The 10,283-nt window shown below is 39.0% G+C and overlaps 1 long non-coding RNA gene across 1 annotated transcript; it reads right to left on the bottom strand.

Moving 5' to 3' along the window:
* Positions 1-4,078: 4,078 nt before the first annotated feature.
* Positions 4,079-4,716, bottom strand: LOC116085232. The gene is made up of 2 exons (XR_004116453.1): positions 4,613-4,716; positions 4,079-4,156 (listed from the first exon to the last, which is right to left on the bottom strand). It is a non-coding gene; the product is annotated as an uncharacterized LOC116085232 (long non-coding RNA).
* Positions 4,717-10,283: the final 5,567 nt, after the last annotated feature.

The raw sequence follows: 10,283 nt of genomic DNA, 5'->3' as shown, positions 1-10,283 counted from the left end.
TCTCTTCCCTGATTGTCCAGTTACACCCTCGCCTCCCTTCCCTGATTGTCCAGTTACACCCTCGCCTCTCTTCCCTGATTGTCGAGTTACACCCTCGCCTCCCTTCCCTGATTGTCCAGTTACACCCTCGCCTCCCTTCCCTGATTGTCCAGTTACACCCTCACCTCTCTTCCCTGATTGTCCAGTTATACCCTCGCCTCCCTCTGAGAGTGAGCTGAGTTGCTGTAATTCTTTTTTTTTTTTCTTTTCTTTTTTTTATTTTGCTAGAAAAATTTTTAAACAATATATTCTGATCAGTTTCCTCTCCCCTGACTCCTCCCACTCACCCAATGACACGCCTCCTCTCTCTTTAGAAAACAGGCAAACAAGCCAGACAGTGGTGCTGCTCGCCTTTAATCCCAGCACTTGGGAGGCAGAGACAGGCGAATTTCTGAGTTCAAGGCTAGCCTGGTCTACAGAGTGAGTTCCAGGACAGCCAGGGCTACACAGAGAGACCCTGTCTCAAAAAACAAACAAACAAAAAAAAGAGGAAAAAAAAGAAAAAAGAAAACATGCAAACAAAACAACCCCCCCATCTTAAAAAGGAACACACACATACACACACACACACACACACACACATACACACCATAAAAACATAAAATCAGAAACCATAATATACAAACAAAAGACTAGTCAAAAAAAGCCCAAACAGAGCAGCATGAGACAAAAGGCCTGTAAAGACAGCCTTGCGTTTCTTTTGTGTTGGCTATGGGGCTTGCTTGCCCTTAATATGGTTAATATACCTAGTGAGACTCCATTGGAGAAAATGAATTTTTCCTTTGTAAGCAGTTGTCAGCCTCTTGTTCAGGGATGGGAGCCCATGTCTACTTACTCCTCTCAGGCTGGTCTACATATCAAGTTCCACGACATCCAGGGTGACAAATAAGACCCTGTCTCAAACAAACAAACAAACAAACACAACAAAACTTAGCTAAGAGAATGTTAAAAGATTTTAAAAAGTAAATGGGGCAAGAAAGAGTCAATGATATTAACAAAGAGCCCTCCTTGTATTGATCTGAATATTAAACTATAAGACAAAATATTTATCAGAATTCTGGCTAGCTTTGCCTTCAAAATTAAAAAAAAAAAGTAAAAATGAAAAGACAGGAAACAGATTGAAAGGACGTAGTTACAAAACATATCCAAATGGAATACATAAAGAGTTTACATGGGAAAATTACAACCTAAGAATAAGAAGATAAGGGCTCAACTGGGCAAAAGGTGGAGACACAGTTTTCAGCAAAAAAACGGTATGTGTGCATGTGTGTGTTTGTGTGTATGTGTGTGCTTGTGTATATGTGTGTGCATGTGTGTGTGTATGTGTGTGCGTGTGTGTACATATGTGCATTTGTGGATATGTGTGTATGTACATGTGTGTATGAGTATGCATGTATATATGTATATGTATGTGTGTGTTTGTGCATGTGTTTACATGTATGCATGTGTGTATATGTATGTATGCATGTGCATGTGAGTATGCATATGTATGTGTGAATGGTTAATAAGCCCATGAAAGAAGAGGTCTCACATTATCACTCATTAGGGAAATGCAATTTAAAACCATAACGAGATAACACTTCATACTCCTTAAATGGCTCTTATAAATAAGACAGACAATGAAAAACTGTTGAACTAGTGGAAAAACGGAAACTCCATACATTGCCTGAAGAGATATAACATAGTGTTACAAAGTGTAAAAGTGGAATACTTTGTGTATGTATGTGCATGTGTGTATGTGTGTGTTTGTGTATATGTATACATGTGTACATATGTGTATATGCGTGTATGTATACACATCTATGTATGTGTGTATGCATGTGTGTGTATGTATGTATGTATGGTTAATACTTTGCAGTTTCTCAAAAAAATTAAACATAAAGTTTTTGTGTTACATTGCCATTTCACTCCTAGGCAGAGAGCAACAAAAGCATAATTGTAAGAAAGACTTTGCCTGAAATATTTGTAACTGTTATTTATAATATTTCAAGACTGTAACAATCCAAATGTCCATGGACTGGTGAGGTGATAGGCATAACATTGGTGCGTCCATACAATGAAATACCATTAATCAGTTGAGAAGGATAAACTAATGATATACTATGTCATCAGTGAATCTCAAATACCATGCTAAGTTTAAAAAGGCCAGCTTCACAAGCCACTATATATATATGATTTTATTTTATGAAGTGTCCAGGAAAGGCAAACTTACAGATACAGAAAGTAGATTAATAATTTCCTGGGGTAAGACTATAAGAATAAATTAACTATGAATGAGCATGAAGGATGTAATTGGAAGAATAGAAATGCCTAGAGCTGGTTTATGGTCATAGATGCAGCATTAGACACTGTTACTAAAAGTTACTGAATTATATACTTGACTTAATGGATCCAAAATATACATTAGTAAAGTTGTTAAAGAAAAGGCCTGGGGCCCTGGGAAGCTGTCTTAACTTCTCTATGCTTTAGTTTATTTATTGTGAAATGAAGATGTTTGCCTCACAGGATCATCTGGTGAAGCAGAAGTTTCTGGTTTCTTTAGAAACTGTTATGTCATATGATCTTGTTTTGCTGAAGCAAAGGTGAGAGGATGTTTTGTTGAAGTAGACACAAGAAGGAATGTTTTACTGAAGCAGACAAAGGTGAGAGGAATTTTTGCTGAAGCAGACATGTGAGAGGATGCATGATGTTTAGAAAGACTATACATACGACTCCACAAATACTAAGAGGAAGTTCTGGCACTGGTTCTCCTTGCTAGTCTTTGCTGATGATGCTCTAGCATTGGTTTGCCTTACATTTGCCTTACATTGCTTGTTGTGACTTCATAAAGAGTAACTCACTAAAAAACTTCTCCTGATATTTCAGTGGGCAGGTTGGTGGAGCCTTGTGGTTTCTTCTGGATTGAACAGCCCTTGATGACTCATGAGGTGTTTTGTTAGTGGGCTGGACTTTTGCTGCCGATTTGTGTTTGATGGTTTGTTAATGAAGCAAACTCCTGATATCCTGACAATGAAGATTGGAATTGCTCCAAAGAACTATTTCTAAACTGGTCTACACCTCCCTTTGCCCCACCTTCCCTTTCCACTACCTCTGGTGGGTGGTGGGCTAGAGGGAGGTTGAAGCATTTAAAAACCCTTATTGAAGTAGGTTTTGAAAAATCTAAGCCTACAATTAGGTCCGATTGTATAAGATAATAGGTGCCTATGGATGAAAATTAAAATGCCTGATGTGCTGTTTTGAATGAAAATAGCTCCAATAGGCTCATGTGTTTGCATACTTGGTTGATGGAATTGTTTGGGAAGGATTAGGATATGTAGTCTTGTTGAAGGAGATGTGCCATTGGGGGTAGGCTTTGAGATTTTAGTAGACTAAATATCTTGTCCTTTGGCTTCTTATTTATATTGCTTAATAATATATTCTTGTAATTCTCATTGTGGTAGAGAATGTTCTTCCTCCAGTAGCATGGTGCTTGGTTGTGTGGTTCGCCATGCTTTCTTTGGACAGATTCCTGGTGATGAATGGTGATGTGTCCAGTATCTGGCTGCTGGGCATGATGCCAGAACTCATAGCCTTGGAGTTGCAGCAAATTTAATATATATAAGCTTACATAACCAACCCAGCACCATTTGTGAAACAAGTCCATTTTGTAGCACCTATTGGTTTGGAGCTCTGAAAGTTGCTCATTTGCTTAGGCTCCTAAATTGCTATGGGAACAACTCTTTTATACTGATCATAATCTATTAATCATCCTACGTAAATATCAAATTATTTAGTATCTACCCACAACCAAACTGGCCACCATCAATGAGTACCATTTGTACTTTTTTTTTTTTTTAAAAAATCAGAGCCAGGCAGTGGTGGCACACACCTTTAATCCCAGCACTTGGGAGGCAGAGGCAGGCGGATTTCTGAGTTTGAGGTCAGCCTGGTCTACAGAGTGAGTTCCAGGACAGCCAGGACTATACAGAGAAACCCTGTCTCAAAAAACCAAAAAACAAAAAAACCAAACCAAACCAAAACAAAAAAATCAGTCACCAACTCTGTGAATAGTCTTTTATTTGATAAAGTATGAAAGTTAAGCTGGTTCTCCATGTTCATTGTCTTGCTATTTAAAAGGCTGGTGGAAAAAAATAGTAGGAGAAGTTTGAGTGCCTTGACAACTCAGCATTGTTGTGTACCCCAAACTGAAAAACACAGAAATAACAACATACAGACTGTGAGTAATGGACTGAATTTGAACTTTCTTTGTTGAAAGATTTTGCTACTTTGTACACTAGTTTTATGCATCTTTGATGGAGGAGAAGGTTGTGTTTGTTTGTTTGCTTGTTTGTTTATTCTGATGTGGATCATTGGAATCAAGAGCCACAAAGAAGTGACCTCATTACTATTTTCAATATACACACCCCAAAGAAAATAAGAGATAGCTTACTTGAAGCCAAACATGAGTGACTAGAGCTTGGGAACACAAATTCAAGTCACCCCAAATACTATATTCCAAACTGGCAACATTTGTGATGTTCTTATAAAAACCTGAAGGGAAAAAAAGCAGTAAGCGAAGGCACTTCACACTTACTGGAGGAAGCATCAGCTGACTGGCGACTGCACATGGGGGTTTGGGGGAGCTCTGCTTCAAGTCTCAGCTGCTGTCTGGTGATGTTTTTAGTCTCTGGGCTGGTGGAAGCTAGGGATCTACTTGTCCATCCTGAAATGATTTAACTAATAATCACAAGGATATTAGGTCACAGGCAGAATGGAAAATAAATGCTTATTTAGTGGGCTAAATAGCCCAAGATAATTCTGTTTTATATCTGCAACATTCCACCTCTCCACAATTATTGAAGTTTTAGTCAGTTAATCAGCCTTGTAGGAAGTTTAATGTTGGTGTACCCCAACCCTGAACCTGGTTTATTTTACTTTTAGAAAGTCATTGAAGATAAATTATTTTGATTATATTACACACAGAAACAGAAAATTGAGCTCATAAGTTATATTTTAAAGATGCATTCTGTTAGTTAATTGAGGTGGTAAAAGGATGGTCAGGTATAAGGAGACAGAGGTGGAAAGTAGAGCAGGAAGCTAGAAGAGACAAGAGAAAAGAGGAAAGGAGAGGGCAGAAGAGAGGCAAGAAGGGCAAGGGGCAGACAATAAACTCAAAAAGATGTCCTCCAAGGTGGAGGAGCATGCAGAGAAAAAACACTTGGTTTGAGAAGTCTGTTCAAGAGCAATTTGACACTGTCCACAGCATTTGAAGCCCCCTAACCCAGGGAGTTATTGGTGTGTAGACTCAGAAATACGTCAGCATGCAAAGACAATTTTTATAGCATGTTTATAATAACAGAGACGGCATGCTGGGGTAGTAGCATGTGTACTTTGTATAAGGCTTTAGGTTTGATTTCCAGCACTCTACCAAACAAAAACAATAAGCAGAAAATTATAATCAGCTTAAGTATCCAACAAATGCAATAAAATGTCTTCATTCAGTAGAAATCCAGGTGGATATAAAAAAGAGTAAGGTAGAGTTATGTATATGAACATAGAAAAATATGTACATTATTGTTAAAAAACACAATGAGAAACATTATAAGTGATATGATTTTAATCTATAGAGAAAATAAAAGATATGATATAGCCAGTATTCATCAAAAGGCCTTCATGCTGGTCCTGATAACCCCAGCATTTGAGAGAATGCGGCAGGAGGATCAACGTGAGTTTGAAGTTAGAGTTACAAAGTGAGCATTTTAAATATCCAATTAAAAAAAGAGAAGAAAAGAAAATTAAAATTAAGAAACTGAAAGCCAACAAAAACAAATAAACCTGTGTTTGCATGAATATGTAATAAACTTTTGACGGGTTGGGGTTTGACAGCTAACAGAGAACTGTTAACATGACATCCACTGGCCTCTGAGAAGAGAGCTCTGATTGATGTGTTCCTATGTGCTGATAAGAGGTTTCACAAATGAAATTTAGGTGGAGTCAAGCCTTTAGCTCCTGTTTGCTAAGGGACATGAACAGAGCCTAGACCTAAGCAGCTCTGTTCTGGCTGATAGTGGGCAACTTTTACTACAACTGTTGGATTTTGGGGATTGAGCCTTGGGAAGACAATATCCTCATCTATAATCTTAGGATAATAACAATCCTTACAAGGATTACTTTGAATATTAAGTACAGAGAGATACACATAGAAAATGCTTAGTTAGCCCCATCCCTGCCTATGGTCAGGATTCATAAGCTATAGCCACTCCTGTTATTAATATTTTGGAGAAGTTCAGGATCAAATTTCCATCTTTTCAGGCCTTCATTTTCTTTATTTATGCCTCCTACCCTTGTGGAGAGGAAAGCAATTTGATATATGGAATTGAAAGCCGACAGATTTACCTACAATTTCATGCTAGGCCATCACAGCTTATGTTTGGAGTCTATAGGAAGAAAGAATTTTTTTTTCTTCATTTTGATTCCTCTCAACACAGCTTAACTTCTTATCTGACAATTTGTATTGGTCATTACAGCAGCCCAGAAAACTGTCTGTCCTTTTCCTAAATATAGACTTTTCAATTTAAAAATTCTCCCATATTTTTGGGCATTTTTAGTATTTTTTAAATGGAGTAACTTTTAGTACATTAAATTTATTCTGTGAGGTGACATTAGGCCACATACTTGTCTGTTCTCTTGTGCTGATTTAATGTACTTTCAGATTCTTAAAATGTTTTTATAATAGCTTTATAATTATAAGTGATGCCTTAAAAATATGTTGATCCAACTCCCTAAAAGAAGAAGAAAGAAAAAGAAGAGAGAATGCTTTTGAGTTGCAGTTTTTATGTCTTTTGCTGGTTCCTTAATGCTTCAGCATCACCAGCTTGTAGTAAGACAAAAATTGAGTTACACCAGCTACCAGTCCTGCTGTGGGGATAGTGGGAACCAGGCATGTGGTTACCACACCATGACAGAAGCTTGTGTTCTTTGATGTATTTATTTAATAATTTAACTTGATCATTGAGAAAATGGTGTTCTTGGAAAAAGTGCTCTTGAGTGAAAGAATACACTTTTCCTGTTTTAAGAGGACCAGGGAGTTCTCTCAATGGATAATAGTACTCTTCGAAGCATGGTATGAAGCTCAGCTTTTACCATGGTTTCCATTCCCACAGCAAGGAAATTAAATCCCACATGGAAATGGTTGTGTCCTTCTATGCCCATACCTTTTTCCCTCATACAACTTGGCAAAGTTTGTTCAGTGCCTGAACATGACATCAGAATTCCTTTTGACACATCCACTTTAAAAGCCAGCTGTTGTAAAGGAGGAAACTTTATCAAATTTTTATCAGTATTTTAACAATAATACTGAGCCATCATGGAAAATTTAACTATCAAGTTTTCTGGTTCAGTTCTTTTAAGCCTCCCAATTTCTGATTACTGATTAGATATAATATAAATAAGAATGTTTGGGGCTGGACAGATGGCTCAGTGTTTAAGAGTACTGACTGCTCTTTCAGAGGTTCTGAATCTAATTCCCAGCAACCACATAGTGGCTCACAGGCATCTATTCTGGTGTGTCTGAAGACAACTACAGTGTACTCATATCAGAAAATAAATCTCTCTCCCTTTTTTAAAAGAATGTTTGCTTGTTTGTTTTGGTACTGAGGACTGAATGAAGGACCTTACAAATGCTAGGCAGGTGCCACACCACTGAGCTATAGCTTTGGCCCTCTGTTAATTAGGGTTGCTATTGCTGTGAAGGGATACCAGGACTACAGCCACTCTTATAAATCATTTTATTGGGGCTTGACAGGGGAGATTCTGATACTAAGGTCCTGTTCCCCAATTGGTTCTTGATTTGTCAGTAAAGAAAGCTGGGGGCCAATTGCTAGGCAGAAAGTACAGACAGGTCTTCTGGGTCCCAGGAAGAAAAGGCAGATGCAAGGAAGGAGAGAGGAGTTTTCTGACATGCTTGGAGAAAGAAGAATGAAGCAACCATGTGAGGTCTCAGGGGAAGCTGGGGCCTGTGGCCACTGCTACAGGTGGTCAGGATGTTTGGCAGGGGCTAGGTGGGACTAGCCACTGAAGTTTAGGGCAGGTGGAGAGACAGAGATAATAAGTTGGTAAGGACACGCTTTTCCAGGTGGGTGACATCAGCATCCAACAATTACCCTAAGAAGGCAAGTTGTAAAGGAATAGACTGTGTGTGTCTTTTATCTGCAGATTCAAGGAAGCTGGATGGGGACTGGTAGCTCAGTCACCTCCTGGAACTAAAGGTGGGTAGAGCAAAAGGAAAACTGGGTTGGGGCTAGCATCTCAGCATATCCCAGAGCAAAGGCGGTAGTGTACATACAGCAGGGGCTGGCTTACAGTTTCAGAGGTTTAGTCCATTATTGTCAAGGCAGGAAGCATGGTGGCACAGACAGACATGGTGTTGGAGAAGGAGCTCATAGTTCTACATCTGGATTGGCAGGCACAGGATCCCAATGAGTTTCCTGGGCTTTGAACCTACTCTAGAGCCCAAGAAGGCCTCTTTCTTAGCCTCTTAAGGCTCTACAAAATAATATATAATTATTTAGCAAAGCTTTTACTTTTCAGACCATTGTCTCTGTATTATGTGGGATACATTTGAGTAACTAAATTCAGAATATCTGATAAACATGTATCATTGCACAAACCACATTTGTGAAATGGCTAGAAACACACAAGCAAATGTGAGCATGTCTAAAACTTCTCTTTGAAATAGATTTCTCACTGACCTTTGTTGTGTGCTGCCCCTGCCAGCATATATAGAGTTGTTTTCTGCTCCATCAAAATTCATCACCATCTTCCAATGTTATGGCAGATGGAGAGATCTGTGGCCCAGCATCGTTTGGATGCCTGTTCACTGCAGCTGAGTTGTTTTACAACCTGGGTTCATTTAGTGAGGAAGAGGAACTAAGTCTGATGTGATACCACAGAACCCCAACATAAAACCACCTCTGATCTGTCTCTAGTTAAGGCAGGTATTTTGGAGCCATGCAAAGGAGTTCTCTTTTCCTCTAAAACTCTGCTGGTGTTATTCCACAATTTGCAACAACTGGAAATACTTTCAACCAGACACCAGGGATTGGAATCTCTTCTGACTCCCCTTTGCTGTGCTCTTCTTGGTTTCTTCTGATGAGTACAGAAACATCTGGGAGGAAGAGGGAGCCACCCTCCTTTATCTCAAGCTGATTGCCTAAGACTCTTTTGGGTGACGGTTTTCACTGTAACAATACGAATGAGATGTTATTTGGCCTATGAGGGGGAAAAAACGCCATGAAAAGAATCAGTATAAGCCCATCATGGTGGCACATGACTTTAATTCCAGAACCCAGGAGACTGAGGCTGGAGAATAATGACTTCTAGGGTAGTCTGAGCTACATTATAAAAACCCTTTCTCAAAACAAGGACAAACAAACAAAATTCCACAGTAAATAAGCATGAAGTGCAAAGAGAAGATGGTTCTCTACAAAAGGTGTGTATCACTTTCAGATGTTTGCTTCCTTAACAGCCACTGTGTTTCCATTCTGTCCTTGGGAGGTCACTTCAGTGCTAGCTCAAGCCAGTACTCCGATTCGCCCCTGGGTGAATTTATGCACCACTTATCCCTGGATGTGCTGTAGGAATAGCTGTGGCCCAGCAGATACGTGTATGCATACACTCAGTATTCTATCTTCGTCTTTTCAAAAGATCTGCCCTGCCAGCTTCTCTTGTTTGTGGTCCCCTAAGGTGCCCTGGCAGCCCAAGGCTGAAACCAATACCCCAATTTGCAGTTTCCAGGATAGCTTAGTTCCCTAGGTAGTGAAGGTCATGTAACAACTGACTAATTTATTCTCTTTTATTCTGAAAATTAGGGAAGCTTTTTATTAAATTCTTTGCAACAGGACTTTTGATCCAAACTGTCTCTTAATCTTGTGTCTGATAAATAATAAATGTCTCACCACTTACAAAATGTGCTATAGTCAGTGATTACTAATGCCTCATTTGCATATGAAATTAATATTCCATATGGCTGGCCCAATCATTTAGGCCTATCCCAATAGGGGGAGGCAAATTTGAGAAGTTTGCATTGCAAACTATTGAGTACTATTGAATCACTATCATGAAATACCTAGACATTTAAGTTCTGGGTAAGCTACTTCTGTGTGAACTAGTGAAGGAGAAAATCAGAATAGGAAAATCTAGGTGTGATCTTAGAGATAGAAGGGTTTCAGAAATCTATAGAGGAAGTCAATAGCAGTACTTTCATG

This window comes from Mastomys coucha, unplaced genomic scaffold (genome assembly GCF_008632895.1).
Source record: "Mastomys coucha isolate ucsf_1 unplaced genomic scaffold, UCSF_Mcou_1 pScaffold9, whole genome shotgun sequence".
NCBI classification, from domain to species: domain Eukaryota; kingdom Metazoa; phylum Chordata; class Mammalia; order Rodentia; family Muridae; genus Mastomys; species Mastomys coucha.
This window is presented reverse-complemented; position numbering and strand designations above follow the sequence as displayed.